Source organism: Triticum aestivum, chromosome 6A, assembly GCF_018294505.1.
Source record: "Triticum aestivum cultivar Chinese Spring chromosome 6A, IWGSC CS RefSeq v2.1, whole genome shotgun sequence".
Lineage (NCBI taxonomy): Eukaryota > Viridiplantae > Streptophyta > Magnoliopsida > Poales > Poaceae > Triticum > Triticum aestivum.
In genome coordinates this window covers 537462994-537481872 of record NC_057809.1, presented here as the reverse complement: position 1 = coordinate 537481872, position 18879 = coordinate 537462994, and positions in this window count along the sequence as shown.

The window sequence follows — 18879 nt, the reverse complement described above, 5'->3', positions numbered from 1 at the left end:
TCAAATTTGTTCCGCCAGTTTCAAAAAATGTTCGTGTTTTTCTAAAACTTTTCTGTATAAAAAATTGCTCCTGTTTTCAAAAAATGTTCACAATCTTTTTACCAAAATCCTAGTTTCAAAAAATGGAGCTTTAGAAAATGCTCATGTTTTCAAATTTTGTTAAGAGTTTAAAAAAAATCCCGTTTTCAAAAAAATCTCCACATGTTAAAAAAGATGTTGATGATTTACAAAAATGTTTGTATGTTAAAAAAATTGTTTGGAAATTTGAAAATTATTTGAATTTCATAAACAATTCTATTTCAAAAAATGGATTCCTATAAACATGAACAATTTTTGAAATGTTGAACATTTTTTTTGAAAAATATGAATAATTTCTGAAAACACGAACAACATTTTTGAATTCGTGAATAAATTTCAGTATCGATGATTTTTTTTTGGAATTTCGAACAAAAATTCAAAAACACAAAAACAATAAAATAGTAAAAGAAAATGCTTCGATGTGCGTTGTTTTCGGTTCTTATAAAGTTGCGCTAGTCTGTAATCATTCAAGCTCATTATCTCTGTTCGCTAGCACAGCGAGCTCTAATGACTGACGTCTCGGTTTTGCTGCCTGGTAGCGCGAGACATTTTTGCGAATTCGAGCTACAGTGCTTGATCGCTTCTTTCCGCGCGAGACATTTTTGCGAATTCGAGCTACAGTGCTTGATCGCTTCTTTCCGCTCTAGTCTGTAATCATTCAAGCTCATTATCTCTGTTGGCTAGCACAGCGAGCTCTAATGACTGAGGTCTCGGATTTGCTGCCTGGTAGAGCGAGACATTTTTGCGAATTCGAGCTACGGTGCTTGATCGCTTCTTTCCGCTCGTCTGCTAGTGGGCTGGCCCAGTCGGTCACTTGTGCGTTTGCTCGACCTTCTGCCGCAGACAGCGGGACCTCCTATCTGCCGCATTCTGCGGCAGACTGGAGGGACTTCGCACAGGGGGTGCTTCCTTTGGGCCGGCCCACGAAGGAGCAGCTACTGACGTAAAATACAACGCAAAAATGTGAGGGCGACTGGAGAATTGAACTCGAAGTCGGTCACTTGTGCGTTTGCTCGACCTTCTGCCGCAGACAGCGGGACCTCCTATCTGCCGCATTCTGCGGCAGACTGGAGGGACTTCGCACAGGGGGTGCTTCCTTTGGGCCGGCCCACGAAGGAGCAGCTACTGACGTAAAATACAACGCAAAAATGTGAGGGCGACTGGAGAATTGAACTCAAGACCTCCCGTTTAATACCCGCGTGCGGTAGCCATTGCACCACTAAACGTTCTTTGCCAACACTAACCAGCAAATACTATAAGAACATAATCCACGACAGATCTAAACTTTTATAGAAGTTCGAACGCAGTTCATTCTTTTTTTCCAGGAAAAACGCAGTTCGTTTTCAAAACCTGTATCTTTTTTTGAACGCAGACAATTCCAAAAATAGCGAATAATTTTTTTTAAATGTTGAACATTTTTTGACCTTTCAATTTTTTTTGAAAAGCAGCAAAGTTTTTTTAATGTTGAACAAATTTTGCAAAACAAGAACATTTCATAAAATTTTAAACGAAAAATATAAAAAGCGAACATTTTTTGAAACTTGGAACAAAATTTGAAGAAAGCGAACATATTTTTGGATCTGTGAACAATTTTTGAGAAAGGGAACATTTTTTGTAACTCTGAACAAAATTTGGCAATGCGAACATTATTTTGAATTGTTAACATTTTTTGAAGATGCGAACAAGATTTGAAACTCGAACATTTTTTTGAAGCTTGGAACAAAATTTGAAGAAAGCGAACATATTTTTGGATCTGTGAACAATTTTTGAGAAAGGGAACATTTTTTGTAACTCTGAACAAAATTTGGCAATGCGAACATTATTTCGAATTGTGACATTTTTTGAAAATGCGAACAAGATTTGAAACTCGAACATTTTTTGAATTAATTTTAAAAAGATTTAAAATGTGAACAAAATTTTGAAAATCAGAACAAACAAACAAAGAAAGCATGAAAATTTTCGAAATTCTGAACAAAATTTTGTAATGTGAACACTATTTCAGAAATATGAACAATTTTTGACAAAAAGATCATTTTCGAAAATTCTGAACCATATTTGAACTTTTCGAAAAGCTTACAAAGAAAAAGTAAAAAATATTGAAAAAGAAAAACAAAGAAAACAAGAAAACAAGAAAGAACAGAATAAGACTGAAGAAAAAACAGTACAAGGAACATATGGGTTTTTCGTCCCTCTTAGTTTCTTTAAGTTTAGCATTGCTCTCTTACAGATCCACGAGCCGGTCGCGGTGGCTAGCGAGTGTGTATTGGTACTGAAGGTCGTAGGTTCGATCCCTAGCGCCATTGTTTTTCTGCGGTTCATCTCGCGAGGCGAAACCACTCAAATGGGCCGGCTCAGGGTGAGCTACGCCCTGTGCGAAGCGGCGACTACTTGCCGCAGTAAGCGGCGAATAGGGAATTCCGCAGACAGCAGCAGATAGGATCTCCCAAAGAACCGCGCTCCTAGTCAACCTTGCTGGCGCAAAATTGGACGTCGTAGTGAGCATAGTGACGGGACTATGGGTTGTTCTTTTCTCCGCTTTCTTAATCGGTTTTCCTCAGCTACTCCCTCTGATCCAACTTAATTTATTATGTTACTAAAGGAGCGCCAATTAATTTGGATCGGAGGGAGTATTTATTTTGTCAATATTCTATTAAAATTATATTGTTAAAATTTAAAAATATCAGTAAATTTAAAATTTTCGTGATTCCAACATATATTTTTGATTCCAAAAAGTGTTATTAAATTTGAAAAATGTCTGTGATTTCAAAAAATATTCTCGAGTTCACAAATTGTCCGCGAATTCATAAAATGTTGGTGCTTTTAAAAAGTGTTCACTATTTGATAAAATGCTCATGAATTCCAACAATGTGTGAGAATTCAAAACAAAATCTCGAATAAAAATGTATTCATGCATTTTAAAATTGTACGTGAATTCAAAAAATGTTTGTGAGTTCCAAATTTTGCTTGGTTTGTAAATGATTGTGATTTCAAAAAATATTTGTGTAGGCACAAACTGCTCATGAATTTGCAATCGCGAATTCGTTAAAATGTTCACGATTCTGAAAAAGGTTCATTGTTTAAAAAAAACTTTCCTATTTGAAAGAATGTTCATAAATACAAAAAGTATTCAAGGATTTAAAATGTGCACAAATTGTAAATTTGTTCACGAAATGGAAAATAAAAAAATGAAAGAGAAAGTATGGAAATAATAAAAAAAATCTAGTTTAGGAAAATTATAGAACCTTCTAAAAACCTCCTAAAACCAGAATAGGAAGTCTCCTGAAAATGTCTGCATGGTCGGGCCCAATAACTGTGCATAGCAAAACAGAGGGCCATGGCTTCACCGAAATCAATAATTAAGTGTAGTTTTTGCAAAGGTCACTCCCATCTTCTCTAATGGTGACAGGTGATGCACTGTATGCGTGATTTATCACCACCTGAGAGTTTTGCTTTTTTGTAAATTTGATTTTTTTTATATTTTAAATCTTAAACCGTGCGTCTAAATCACAAGACATTTTTATCATTAGATTTCTTGTGTCAAGATCTTTAAAACTAGATTTCATGTTAATAGATTTTGATGAAAAAATCAGAAAAACTCAAAATAAAAATAAAATAAGAAACTAGATAAATGAAAACCTGAAGAAGAAAATCTAGAAGCAAAGTTATGCTTCCTTTATTTTTTGTGAAGCACAACTGTGCTTTTCCATTTTGCTTCTCGCGGAAGTACATTCTATGCTTTACCATTTTTGGGAAGCATAAATTGTGCTTTTCCTTTTTAGAGAAACACAGTAGCAATGATTCTCACGAAAAAATCTACTAAAACCTAGCAAAAGCCAAAAAACCAAAAAAAACCCCAAAAAGCCCAATACACATGCAGAAAAAAAAAAGAACCAAAATTTCGATGGTGCGGCAATAACGCAACACATGGGATCGACTGGACACACCACTTTGCGTGCTTATTGGCCCAAAAAAGTAACCTTTGCAGTAACCTGCAAGTGGTACGTTTCGATTAGTGAAATCAATAGTTAAGAAGTGTTCGTTGCAAAGATCACTTCAACTTTCCTGGTTGCGACAAGTGGCGCACATGCAGTGCGTCACTTATCGCAACCTGGAAGTTTTTCCTTTTTTTGTAGATCCGTTTATTCAAAACATTTTATCTCTCCAACCGTGCGTCCAATTCTTGAACCGTTTTTATCATTGGATTCCTCGCATCAAGATTTTCAAAACTAGATCCCATGTTGATAGGTTTTGATAAACTTTTTTTCACGAAAAAAACGGACGAAAAAGAACCGGGAGCATGGGTTTTTTTTCCTTTCCGAAAGAGGCATGGCCGTGATTCTCGCGGAAGCACAACCGTACCTCTCGCGGAAGCAAATCTGTGACTCTCCCGAAAGAAAAAACAGAAAACGCGTTTTTTTTTCGTTTACGAGAGGCACGGTCGTGTCTCTCGGAAATGAAAAAAAACACATTGTTTTTTCATTTCCGAGAGACACGGCCGTGACTCTCGTGAAAGCACACCCGTGCCTCTCGTAGAAGCAAAACCATGACTCTCGCGAAAGAAAAAAACAGAAAACGTGTTTATTTTTCATTTCCGAGAGCCACGGTCGTGACTCTCGCTAAAGCATAACCATGACTCTCGCGAAAGAAAGAAAAAAAACATGTTTTTTCGTTTCCGAGAGGCACGGCCGTGACTCTCGCAAAATCACACCCGTGCCTCTCGCAGAAGCAAAACCGTGACTCTCACAAAATAAAAAAAGATAGAAAACGTGTTTTTTCCGTTTTCGAGAGGCACGGCCGTGAGTCTCGCTAAAGCACAACCGTGCCTCCGCGGAAGCAAAACCATGACTCGCGGAAGAAAAAAACAAAAAATGTGTTTTTTTCCTTTTCGAGAGGCACGGCCATGATTCTCGCGAAAGCACATCCGTGCCTCTCGCGAAAGCAAAATCGTGACTCTCGCGAAAGGGAAAAAAACAAAAAACATGATTTTTTTTCGTTTCTAAGAGGCACGGTCGCGACTCTCGCAAAAGCACAACCGTGCCTCTCGCGGAAGCAAAACCGTGACTCTCGCGAAAGAAAAAAACAAACTGAAAACACGTTTTTTTCCGTTTTCGATAGGCACGGGCGTGACTCTTGCGAAAGCAAAATCGTGCCTCTCATGGAAGCAAAACTGTGACTCTCGCGAAAGAAAAAAACGTGTTTTTTCGCGCAAAAAATATTTTTTCCAAAAAGCTAAGGAAGGCCGTTGAAAAACCAAAACGTCGAAAAACCCGGAAAAAAAACGTTTAGAAAGCCGAAAACGCGTGCAAAAAAAAATCTGAAGGAAACGCCCGGAGCGCGACACGTGGCGAATGGCTAAAAGCGCGCCAAGTAGTGTTGATCGTTGTGAGGCTCCCGAAGAAGCGCTTGTTAACTAATCGCTTCCCTTGATTAGTTCCTCCATGTTGCTCCTCGGTAAATCAGATAGTCGGCTATTCACACATAGGGATGGCGCATTTTGGGCCCGTCCATGTTGCCATTTTATTTTTCTTTTTTCTTCTACGATTTTTGCAAATCTGTGTGGCTTTTTTCTCTTGTTATCTCTTTATCTTTCCAAAATTATCACACTTACTTTCCTTTTTACCTTTTAATTTTACTTTTAAATTTTATTATCAATTTAAATATAAATATAAAATTTTCATCAAAATTTTTAGAATAACTTTGGAGTGCTCGATGATAATTTTTAAATACTCTCTCTATTCCTAAATATTTGTCTTTATAGAGATTTCAACAAGTGACTACATACGAAGCAAAATGAGTGAATCTACACTCTAAAATATGTCTATATACATCCATATGTGGTAGTCTATTTAAAATATCTAATAAGAAAAATATTTAGGAATGGAGGGAGTATATGATTACTATTTATTTTGTTATGTAATGACTATTTTTAACTACACGGTGAATAGTTTATTATATTAATAGATATTTTCTAAATACATGGAAAAATCTGGAAGGCAAATTGGAAAACTATCAATATATGATGAACATTTATCAAAGTATGTGATAACATTTTAAAATGTGAAGTTAACATTTAGTTAATACACAATGATTTTTTTATACATGTTGCACATTGTTTAAAAGTATAGAGTAAGTTTGTATCTACTAATTCAGTGAGGATTTGGTTGCATTGTTCTTTTTTTCTTCGATTCATTCATTTTCTTATCTTGTCAATTGATTAAAAATAATAGTTACATTGTTTAAAAATGATACTTGAGTATAGCACTACTAATTCAGTAACTAGTTCCGAAAAAAATCATGTAAATCATCAAGGACGGTCACTCTTGTTGAAAATATGCCCTAGAGGCAATAATATTTGTATTATTATATTTCCCTATTCATAGTTAAGAGTTTATATTTCATACTATAATTGCTATTGTCCTGGAATATGCGATTCAATGAAAAACTCATATGCACGTGTGAAATGATAAACTGTAAACAATAGGTTCCTGGTCTCGCCTCTAAGACTGGCTCAAGTGTTGTTAGTGATCACGTTTTCCGGATTTTAGAATCGTTAAGTGTAACGATGGCCCTAAAACAACATTGAGGGTATGACGTTAGAAGAACGATCATATTGAATCGACCCGATGCTTGTCTGTTATACTTTATGATTATATCATCTGAAATCATTTGTTATAGCACGTAGTGTTAGCATGTGTTTTAGTTCCTAAGAACATGAGAGTGTCTCGGTCACTTCCTACTAGACGGTGAGCTTTGGGGTTGCTCAAACGTCATCTGTAACAAGGTGATCCTAACGACAACTTTCAGGCTCACCCGAAAGTTTGACAAGTCACTGGATAGCTCGAGAGTGGGATTTGCTCCTCCGACGATGGAGAGATATTCTTAGGGCCCTCTCGGTGTGATGGCATCCATCATCGTTTGGCCAGACACAGATGACTATGTCACGGGGATGCCGTAACACATCAACGAGAAAGAAGAACAAAACTGATAACGGGCGCAACGGCATAGTGAGTATGGTGATGACTCAAGTGGATACCGATGCACACCGGGTTTTGTAAAGTATCACGAAGCAAAGGGTGCATCACATGATAACCAAAGGTTCACTCGAATATCATTCGTGTAATCATAGGGACCGATATGGATGTCCACGGTTCCGCTATCGGTCATTGAACGAAAGAGTTTCGTTCATGCCTATGGTTTACCGAACCTACATGGTCACAAGCTTAAGGTAATCACGATATACTGAGTGTTAGTGGGACGGGAGTGATGATAATATATTTGTGGAATTGTTTCCTTAATATCCGGAATAGTTTCGAGAGGTTCCGGAAGCGTTTCGGGGTCACCGGAAGGATTTCGATGAATATCGGGTAATACCGGGTATTACCTATTAATTATATATATATATATATATATATATATATGTGGAAAATGTTTCCGGGGATGTTAAATTATACTTCCTCTGTTCCTCTTTGTAGTGCGCATTAGCTTTGTGCTAGAATTCCGAATTGTAGTGTGTGCATGCAGCTCCAGGGTGGTATTTGTTGGGTTTCGTAGTAATTTCAAAAAATTCCTATGCTCACGCAAGATCATGGTGATGCATAGCAACGAGAGGGGAGAGTATGATCTACGTACCCTTGTAGATCGACAACGAAAGCGTTTGGTTGATGTAGTCGTACGTCTCCACGGCACGACCGATCAAGCATCGAAACTACGGCACCTCCGAGTTCTAGCACACGTTCAGCTCGATGACGATCCCCGGACTCCGATCCAGCAAAGTGTCGGGGAAGAGTTCCGTCAGTACGACGGCGTGGTGACGATCTTGATGTACTACCGCCGCAGGGCTTCGCCTAAGCACCGCTACAATATTATCGAGGACTATGGTGGAACGGGGCACCGCACACGGCTAAGAATATGATCACGTGGATCAACTTGTGTCTCTAGGGGTGCCCCTGCCTCCGTATATAAAGGTTCAAGGGAGGGGGGCCGGCCGGCCAAGGTGTGGCGCGCCAGGAGGAGTCCTACTCCTTCTGGGAGTAGGACTCCCTCCCTTTCCTAGTTGGAATAGGATTCGTGGAGGGGGGGAAGAGGAGAGAGAGGAGGAAGGGGGGCCGGCCCCCTCTCCTTGTCCAATTCGGACCAAGGGGGGGAGGGGCGCGCGGCCCATCTCTGGCCACCTCTCCTCTCTTCCACTAAGGCCCACTAAGGCCCATATACCTCCCGGGGGGTTCCGGTAACCTCCCGGTACTCCGGTAAAATCCCGATTTCACCCGGAACACTTCCGATATCCAAACATAGGCTTCCAATATATCAATCTTTATGTCTCGACCATTTCGAGACTCCTCGTCATGTCCGTGATCACATCCGGGACTCCGAACAACCTTCGGTACATCAAAATGCATAAACTCATAATATAACTGTCATCGTAACCTTAAGCGTGCGGACCCTACGGGTTCGAGAACAATGTAGACATGACCGAGACACGTCTCCGGTCAATAACCAATAGCGGAACCTGGATGCTCATATTGGCTCCTACATATTCTATGAAGATCTTTTATCGGTCAGACCGCATAACAACATACGTTGTTCCCTTTGTCATCGGTATGTTACTTGCCCGAGATTCGATCGTCGGTATCCTATACCTAGTTCAATCTCGTTACCGCAAGTCTCTTTACTCGTTCTGTAATACATCATCCCGCAACTAACTCATTAGTTGCAATGCTTGCAAGGCTTAAGTGATGTGCATTACCGAGAGGGCCCAGAGATACCTCTCCGACAATCGGAGTGACAAATCCTAATCTCGAAATACGCCAACCCAACATGTACCTTTGGAGACACCTGTAGAGCTCCTTTATAATCACCCAGTTACGTTGTGACGTTTGGTAGCACACAAAGTGTTCCTCTGGCAAACGGGAGTTGCATAATCTCATAGTCATAGGAACATGTATAAGTCATGAAGAAAGCAATAGCAACATACTAAACGATCGGGTGCTAAGCTAATGGAATGGGTCATGTCAATCAGATCATTCAACTAATGATGTGATCCCGTTAATCAAATAACAACTCTTTGTCCATGGTTAGGAAACATAACCATCTTTGATTAACGAGCTAGTCAAGTAGAGGCATACTAGTGACACTCTGTTTGTCTATGTATTCACACATGTATTATGTTTCCGGTTAATACAATTCTAGCATGAATAATAAACTTTTATCATGATATAAGGAAATAAATAATAACTTTATTATTGCCTCTAGGGCATATTTCCTTCAGTCTCCCACTTGCACTAGAGTCAATAATCTAGATTACACAGTAATGATTCTAACACCCATGGAGCCTTGGTGCTGATCATGTTTTGCTCGTGGAAGAGGCTTAGTCAACGGGTCTGCAACATTCAGATCCGTATGTATCTTGCAAATCTCTATGTCTCCCACCTGGACTAGATCCCGGATGGAATTGAAGCGTCTCTTGATGTGCTTGGTTCTCTTGTGAAATCTGGATTCCTTCGCCAAGGCAATTGCACCAGTATTGTCACAAAAGATTTTCATTGGACCCGATGCACTAGGTATGACACCTAGATCGGATATGAACTCCTTCATCCAGACTCCTTCATTCGCTGCTTCCGAAGCAGCTATGTATTCCGCTTCACACGTAGATCCCGCCACGACGCTCTGTTTAGAACTGCACCAACTGACAGCTCCACCGTTTAATGTAAACACGTATCCGGTTTGCGATTTAGAATCGTCCGGATCAGTGTCAAAGCTTGCATCAACGTAACCGTTTACGATGAGCTCTTTGTCACCTCCATATACGAGAAACATATCCTTAGTCCTTTTCAGGTACTTCAGGATGTTCTTGACCGCTGTCCAGTGATCCACTCCTGGATTACTTTGGTACCTCCCTGCTAGACTTATAGCAAGGCACACATCAGGTCTGGTACACAGCATTGCATACATGATAGAGCCTATGGCTGAAGCATAGGGAACATCTTTCATCTTCTCTCTATCTTCTGCAGTGGTCGGGCATTGAGTCCGACTCAACTTCACACCTTGTAACACAGGCAAGAACCCTTTCTTTGCTTGATCCATTTTGAACTTCTTCAAAATCTTGTCAAGGTATGTGCTTTGTGAAAGTCCAATTAAACGTCTTGATCTATCTCTATAGATCTTTATGCCTAATATGTAAGCAGCTTCACCGAGGTCTTTCATTGAAAAACTCTTATTCAAGTATCCCTTTATGCTATCCAGAAATTCTATATCATTTCCAATCAGTAATATGTCATCCACATATAATATCAGAAATGCTACAGAGCTCCCACTCACTTTCTTGTAAATACAGGCTTCTCCAAAAGTCTGTATAAAACCAAATGCTTTGATCACACTATCAAAGCGTTTATTCCAACTCCGAGAGGCTTGCACCAGTCCATAAATGGATCGCTGGAGCTTGCACACTTTGTTAGCTCCCTTTGGATCGACAAAACCTTCCGGTTGCATCATATACAACTCTTCTTCCAGAAATCCATTCAGGAATGCAGTTTTGACATCCATCTGCCAAATTTCATAATCATAAAATGCGGCAATTGCTAACATGATTCGGACAGACTTAAGCATCGCTACAGGTGAGAAGGTCTCATCGTAGTCAATCCCTTGAACTTGCCGAAACCCTTTTGCGACAAGTCGAGCTTTGTAGACAGTAATATTACCGTCGGCGTCAGTCTTCTTCTTGAAGATCCATTTATTCTCAATTGCTTGCCGATCATTGGGCAAGTCAACCAAAGTCCATACTTTGTTCTCATACATGGATCCCATCTCAGATTTCATGGCTTCAAGCCATTTTGCGGAATCTGGGCTCACCATCGCTTCTTCATAGTTCGTAGGTTCATCATGATCTAGTAGCATGACTTCCAGAACAGGATTACCGTACCACTCTGGTGCGGATCTCACTCTGGTTGATCTACGAGGTTCAGTAGTATCTTGTTCTGAAGTTTCATGATCATTATCATTAGCTTCCTCACTAATTGGTGTAGGTGTCACAGAAACAGTTTTCTGTGATGCACTACTTTCCAATAAGGGAGCAGGTACAGTTACCTCGTCAAGTTCTACTTTCCTCCCACTCACTTCTTTCGAGAGAAACTCCTTCTCCAGAAAGTTTCCGAACTTAGCAACAAAAGTCTTGCCTTCGGATCTGTGATAGAAGGTGTATCCAATAGTCTCCTTTGGATATCCTATGAAGACACATTTCTCCGATTTGGGTTCGAGCTTATCAGGTTGAAGCTTTTTCACATAAGCATCGCAGCCCCAAACTTTCAGAAACGACAACTTTGGTTTCTTGCCAAACCATAGTTCATAAGGCGTCGTCTCAACGGATTTTGATGGTGCCCTATTTAACGTGAATGCGGCCGTCTCCAAAGCATAACCCCAAAACGATAGCGGTAAATCAGTAAGAGACATCATAGATCGCACCATATCTAGTAAAGTACGATTACGACGTTCGGACACACCATTACGCTGTGGTGTTCCGGGTGGCGTGAGTTGCGAAACTATTCCGCATTGTTTCAAATGTACACCAAACTCGTAACTCAAATATTCTCCTCCACGATCAGATCGTAGAAACTTTATTTTCTTGTTACGATGATTTTCAACTTCACTCTGAAATTCTTTGAACTTTTCAAACGTTTCAGACTTATGTTTCATTAAGTAGATATACCCATATCTGCTTAAATCATCTGTGAAGGTGAGAAAATAACGATATCCGCCACGAGCCTCAATATTCATCGGACCACATACATCTGTATGTATGATTTCCAACAAATCTGTTGCTCTCTCCATAGTACCGGAGAACGGCGTTTTAGTCATCTTGCCCATGAGGCACGGTTCGCAAGTACCAAGTGATTCATAATCAAGTGGTTCCAAAAGTCCATCAGTATGGAGTTTCTTCATGCGCTTTACACCGATATGACCTAAACGGCAGTGCCACAAATAAGTTGCACTATCATTATCAACTCTGCATCTTTTGGTTTCAACATTATGAATATGTGTGTTACTACTATCGAGATTCAATAAGAATAGACCACTCTTCAAGGGTGCATGACCATAAAAGATATTACTCATATAAATAGAACAACCATTATTCTCTGATTTAAATGAATAACCGTCTCGCATCAAACAAGATCCAGATATAATGTTCATGCTTAACGCTGGCACCAAATAACAATTATTTAGGTCTAATATTAATCCCGAAGGTAGATGTAGAGGTAGCGTGCCGACCGCGATCACATCGACTTTGGAACCGTTTCCCACGCGCATCGTCACCTCGTCCTTAGCCAATCTTCGCTTAATCCGTAGTCCCTGTTTCGAGTTGCAAATATTAGCAACAGAACCAGTATCAAATACCCAGGTGCTACTGCGAGCATTAGTAAGGTACACATCAATAACATGTATATCACATATACCTTTGTTCACCTTGCCATCCTTCTTATCCGCCAAATACTTGGGGCAGTTCCGCTTCCAGTGACCAGTCTGCTTGCAGTAGAAGCACTCAGTTTCAGGCTTAGGTCCAGACTTGGGTTTCTTCTCTTGAGCAGCAACTTGCTTGCTGTTCTTCTTGAAGTTCCCCTTCTTCTTCCCTTTGCCCTTTTTCTTGAAACTAGTGGTCTTGTTGACCATCAACACTTGATGCTCCTTTTTGATTTCTACCTCCGCAGCTTTCAGCATTGCGAAGAGCTCGGGAATAGTCTTATTCATCCCTTGCATATTATAGTTCATCACGAAGCTCTTGTAGCTTGGTGGCAGTGATTGGAGAATTCTGTCAATGACGCAATCATCTGGAAGATTAACTCCCATTTGAATCAAGTGATTATTATACCCAGACATTTTGAGTATATGCTCACTGACAGAACTGTTCTCCTCCATTTTGCAGCTATAGAACTTATTGGAGACTTCATATCTCTCAATCCGGGCATTTGCTTGAAATATTAACTTCAACTCCTGGAACATCTCATATGCTCCATGACGTTCAAAACGTCGTTGAAGTCCCGGTTCTAAGCCGTAAAGCATGGCACACTGAACTATCGAGTAGTCATCAGCTTTGCTCTGCCAGACGTTCACAACATCTGGTGTTGCTCCAGCAGCAGGCCTGGCACCCAGCGGTGCTTCCAGGACGTAATTCTTCTGTGCAGCAATGAGGATAATCCTCAAGTTACGGACCCAGTCCGTGTAATTGCTACCATCATCTTTCAACTTTGCTTTCTCAAGGAACGCATTAAAATTCAACGGAACAACAGCACGGGCCATTTATCTACAATCATACATAAACAAGCAAGATACTATCAGGTACTAAGTTCATGATAAATTTAGGTTCAGTTAATCATATTACTTAAAGAACTCCCACTTAGATAGACATCCCTCTAATCATCTAAGTGATTACGTGATCCAAATCAACTAAACCATGTCCGATCATCACGTGAGATGGAGTAGTTTCATTGGTGAACATCACTATGTTGATCATATCTACTATATGATTCACGCTCGACCTTTCGGTCTCCGTGTTCCGAGGCCATATCTGTATATGCTTGGCTCGTCAAGTATAACCTGAGTATTCCGCGTGTGCAACTGTTTTGCACCCGTTGTATTTGAACGTAGAGCCTATCACACCCGATCATCACGTGGTGTCTCAGCACGAAGAACTTTCGCAACGGTGCATACTCAGGGAGAACACTTCTTGATAATTTAGTGAGAGATCATCTTATAATGCTACCGTCAATCAAAGCAAGATAAGATGCATAAAAGATAAACATCACATGCAATCAATATAAGTGATATGATATGGCCATCATCATCTTGTGCTTGTGATCTCCATCTCCGAAGCACCGTCATGATCACCATCGTCACCGGCGCGACACCTTGATCTCCATCGTAGCATCGTTGTCGTCTCGCCAATCTTATGCTTCCACGACTATCGCTACCGCTTAGTGATAAAGTAAAGCATTACAGCGCGATTGCATTGCATACAATAAAGCGACAACCATATGGCTCCTGCCAGTTGCCGATAACTCGGTTACAAAACATGATCATCTCATACAATAAAATTTAGCATCATGTCTTGACCATATCACATCACAACATGCCCTGCAAAAACAAGTTAGACGTCCTCTACTTTGTTGTTGCATGTTTTACGTGGCTGCTACGGGCTTAAGCAAGAACCAATCTTACCTACGCATCAAAACCACAACGATAGTTTGTCAAGTTGGTGCTGTTTTAACCTTCGCAAGGACCGGGCGTAGCCACACTCGGTTCAACTAAAGTTGGAGAAACTGTCACCCGCAAGCCACCTATGTGCAAAGCACGTCGGGAGAACCGGTCTCGCGTAAGCGTACGCGTAATGTTGGTCCGGGCCGCTTCGTCCAACAATACCGCCGAACCAAAGTATGACATGCTGGTAAGCAGTATGACTTATATCGCCCACAACTCACTTGTGTTCTACTCGTGCATATAACATCAACATATAAAACCTAGGCTCGGATGCCATTGTTGGGTTTCGTAGTAATTTCAAAAAAATTCCTATGCTCACGCAAGATCATGGTGATGCATAGCAACGAGAGGGGAGAGTATGATCTACGTACCCTTGTAGATCGACAACGGAAGCGTTTGGTTGATGTAGTCGTACGTCTCCACGGCCCGACCGATCAAGCACCGAAACTACGGCACCTCCGAGTTCTAGCACACGTTCAGCTCGATGACGATCCCCGGACTCCGATCCAGCAAAGTGTCGGGGAAGAGTTCCGTCAGCACGACGGCGTGGTGACGATCTTGATGTACTACCGTCGCAGGGCTTCGCCTAAGCACCGCTACAATATTATCGAGGACTATGGTGGAAGGGGGCACCGCACACGGCTAAGAATATGATCACGTGGATCAACTTGTGTCTCTAGGGGTGCCCCTGCCTCCGTATATAAAGGTTCAAGGGAGGGGGGCCGGCCGGCCAAGGTGTGGCGCGCCAGGAGGAGTCCTACTCCTTCTGGGAGTAGGACTCCCCCCTTTCCTAGTTGGAATAGGATTCGTGGAGGGGGGGGGAAGAGGAGAGAGAGGAGGAAGGGGGGCCGGCCCCCTCTCCTTGTCCAATTCGGACCAAGGGGGGAGGGGCGCGCGGCCCATCTCTGGCCACCTCTCCTCTCTTCCACTAAGGCCCACTAAGGCCCATATACCTCCCGGGGGGTTCCGGTAACCTCCCGGTACTCCGGTAAAATCCCGATTTCACCCGGAACACTTCCGATATCCAAACATAGGCTTCCAATATATCAATCTTTATGTCTCGACCATTTCGAGACTCCTCGTCATGTCCGTGATCACATCCGGGACTCCGAACAACCTTCGGTACATCAAAATGCATAAACTCATAATATAACTGTCATCGTAACCTTAAGCGTGCGGACCCTACGGGTTCGAGAACAATGTAGACATGACCGAGACACGTCTCCGGTCAATAACCAATAGCGGAACCTGGATGCTCATATTGGCTCCTACATATTCTACGAAGATCTTTTATCGGTCAGACCGCATAACAACATACGTTGTTCCCTTTGTCATCGGTATGTTACTTGCCCGAGATTCGATCGTCGGTATCCTATACCTAGTTCAATCTCGTTACCGGCAAGTCTCTTTACTCGTTCTGTAATACATCATCCCGCAACTAACTCATTAGTTGCAATGCTTGCAAGGCTTAAGTGATGTGCATTACCGAGAGGGCCCAGAGATACCTCTCCGACAATCGGAGTGACAAATCCTAATCTCGAAATACGCCAACCCAACATGTACCTTTGGAGACACCTGTAGAGCTCCTTTATAATCACCCAGTTACGTTGTGACGTTTGGTAGCACACAAAGTGTTCCTCTGGCAAACGGGAGTTGCATAATCTCATAGTCATAGGAACATGTATAAGTCATGAAGAAAGCAATAGCAACATACTAAACGATCGGGTGCTAAGCTAATGGAATGGGTCATGTCAATCAGATCATTCAACTAATGATGTGATCCCGTTAATCAAATAACAACTCTTTGTCCATGGTTAGGAAACATAACCATCTTTGATTAACGAGCTAGTCAAGTAGAGGCATACTAGTGACATTCTGTTTGTCTATGTATTCACACATGTATTATGTTTCCTGCTAATACAATTCTAGCATGAATAATAAACTTTTATCATGATATAAGGAAATAAATAATAACTTTATTATTGCCTCTAGGGCATATTTCCTTTAGTATTGGCGAATTAGCCCTCGACTGCAACCATGCGAGAAACAGCTGCCTGGCGCACATGGATGTCAGGCAGACCCTACATGCAGGGCTAGTTTGGTATAAATTGCATCTCCACGTCATACATTGGTCTTAGTGCTAGAAACCACACGCACTATAAAGTGGAATGGAGGGAGTATATGTAATGCTCTATAAGTATTTAGAACATTTTATATTTCATTTGAAGGATTTTTTATCACTTATGCCACTAGTTGTGTCTCACTATTTAGTTTTGCCATTAAAAGTTACAACTGCTAAAAAATGCCATCATTCTGTGAGATGCTTGCTCGAAAATGCCATTAGATATCTCAAAAATGCCATTGGACATCGTTATTTTCAGGTCAAACCCGTTGACCATGTTGTATGACAAAAATACCCATAGACCCACATTTCAGTTATTTCTATCTCACAATCATATGTATGGGCCCCACTTGTAAGAGTAAGCAAGCGAACAATTTTACAGGAAAATAAGAACATTGTTGGGATCAAGTAGGACCCACACTTTACTGTAGTGAGATAAAGGAGAGCTGACATGTTGGTCCATAGGTATTTATGTCATTATAATAGGGTAAACGAGATTTGAGCTCACAGTAATGATGGCCGGTGGCATCTTTGAGCATGCGCCTGACGAAGCGATGGAATTTTTTAGCAGTTGAAACTTCTAGTGGCAAAATTAAGTAGTGGGTCACAACTAGTGGCATAGATGATAAAAACCCTTATTTAAATATCAATGGGTCTAATAAGACCAAGAGGTGGAAGGAAACTTGGGCCATGAAGGCCCACGCGAAGGTGCCCCCCCTTTCCTATTGGGGGCCGAATCATGGGAGGGAGTAGGACTCCTCCCCCCCGGCTAGCGCATCAAGGGAGGCTTTCCTCCCTTGGTGGCTGCCCTCTCCTTCCCTCCTAACCTATATATACTAGAGGATTTCTCTCTATTGATACATAAGTTTTGAAGCCTCCTCTAGTTGATCTAGTTCACGTTCTAGTTGATCCTAGTTGAGTAATTAGAGCGAGCCCTAGCCATCTCTAATCCTCATAATTTGAAGCCCCGTGTGGTTCTAAACTCCGCCCTTTAATTCTACGGCGACGATTAGCTCTAGACGGCAAAGCGCTGCCGGATCGTGAAGATCGTACACTTGCAACCAAGTAGAGAGGCCGTGCTTTCGGTCTTCTGTTCGAGGGATCGTTCGAGGGCGGTTCACGGGATCATCATCAGCGTTCGAGGGACTCCAAGTACGATCTACACTGACTCGTCTACTTCCACTACACTCTCGGAGTCGGCAACGAACGTTGAGCACAACTCGTTATGCATCTTCATATTGTTCCTGGGTGATCGTAGGCCGATTTTTTTTTGTTTTCTACTACGTTTCCCAACAACTCTCACCTTCTCAGGGGATGACAAAATGGCAGCCTATGAATTTTTCTTTTCCTTGGTAGATTAGTTTTTCAAAGAGTTTTCTCTCTTGAACTGTGCATCCAAATCCCAACCCGTTTTCATAGTTGGATTCCTCACATCGAGATCTTTGAAACTAGATCTCATGTTAACAGGTTTCGATGATTTTTTTATGAAAACCCCAAAAAACGTCACTGGAAACACGTTCTTTTTTTGTATTTTTCCCTTTTCGAGAGACACAACAGTGCTTCTCACGAGAGCAAATCTGTGCGTCCACGAGAAGCAAATATGTGCATCTTGTGAAACAAAAAAAAAGTGTTTGTTTCCTTTTCTAAGAGGCACAATGATGCCTCTCACGAAAGCAAATCCATACCTCCACAAGAAGTATAAATGTGCCTCTCATGGAAGGAAAAAACACTTTCCGAGAGGCACAGTTGCGTGCCTCTCGTGAAAGTCACTGAAATGTTTTTTTTACTTTCTGAGAGGCACAATTATGCATTTCTTAGAAGCAGAAATATGATAACATTTTTTTTCCTTTTTCGAGTGCCTTTCATGAAAGCAAATATGTGTCTCCATGAAAAGCAAATTCATGCCTCTTGTGGAAGAAAAAACATGTTTGCTCCTAAATATTTACTTTTCAAAATAAATCTCCAAAATCTACAAAAAAAAGGTGAAAACCGAAAATCTGGAAAGAAATGAAAAACATATAAACGCCGAAAACCCGTACAGAAAATATAAAAAAACATACGACACTTGGAGGCGGTTAGAGTGCGGCGCGCTCTCAACCCACCAATAGTGACTTTTGAGGGGCTCCCGCAAGGGGTACCTCCTAGTTAGTTGCCTATATGTCGCCGGATAGTGTCATAGCGCGTACCCCACCAGTACGAGCGCCTCCTCGAGACGGCCCATTCCCGGTTTTTGTCCCCACCGATTTTGCGGAGGTTCCCTGACCAGATATTTTCTTGTTTCTACCTTTTGTTTGTTTTTTCAAAAAAAATCATTTTACTTATTTCCCCTTTTACTTCTTGTTTTTTTCTTTCCTTACTTCTTTCTATTTCCTTTTTCTTCTTTCATTTTTGCAAACACATTTCAAATTCCTGACATTTTTCGAGATCATTAACATTAT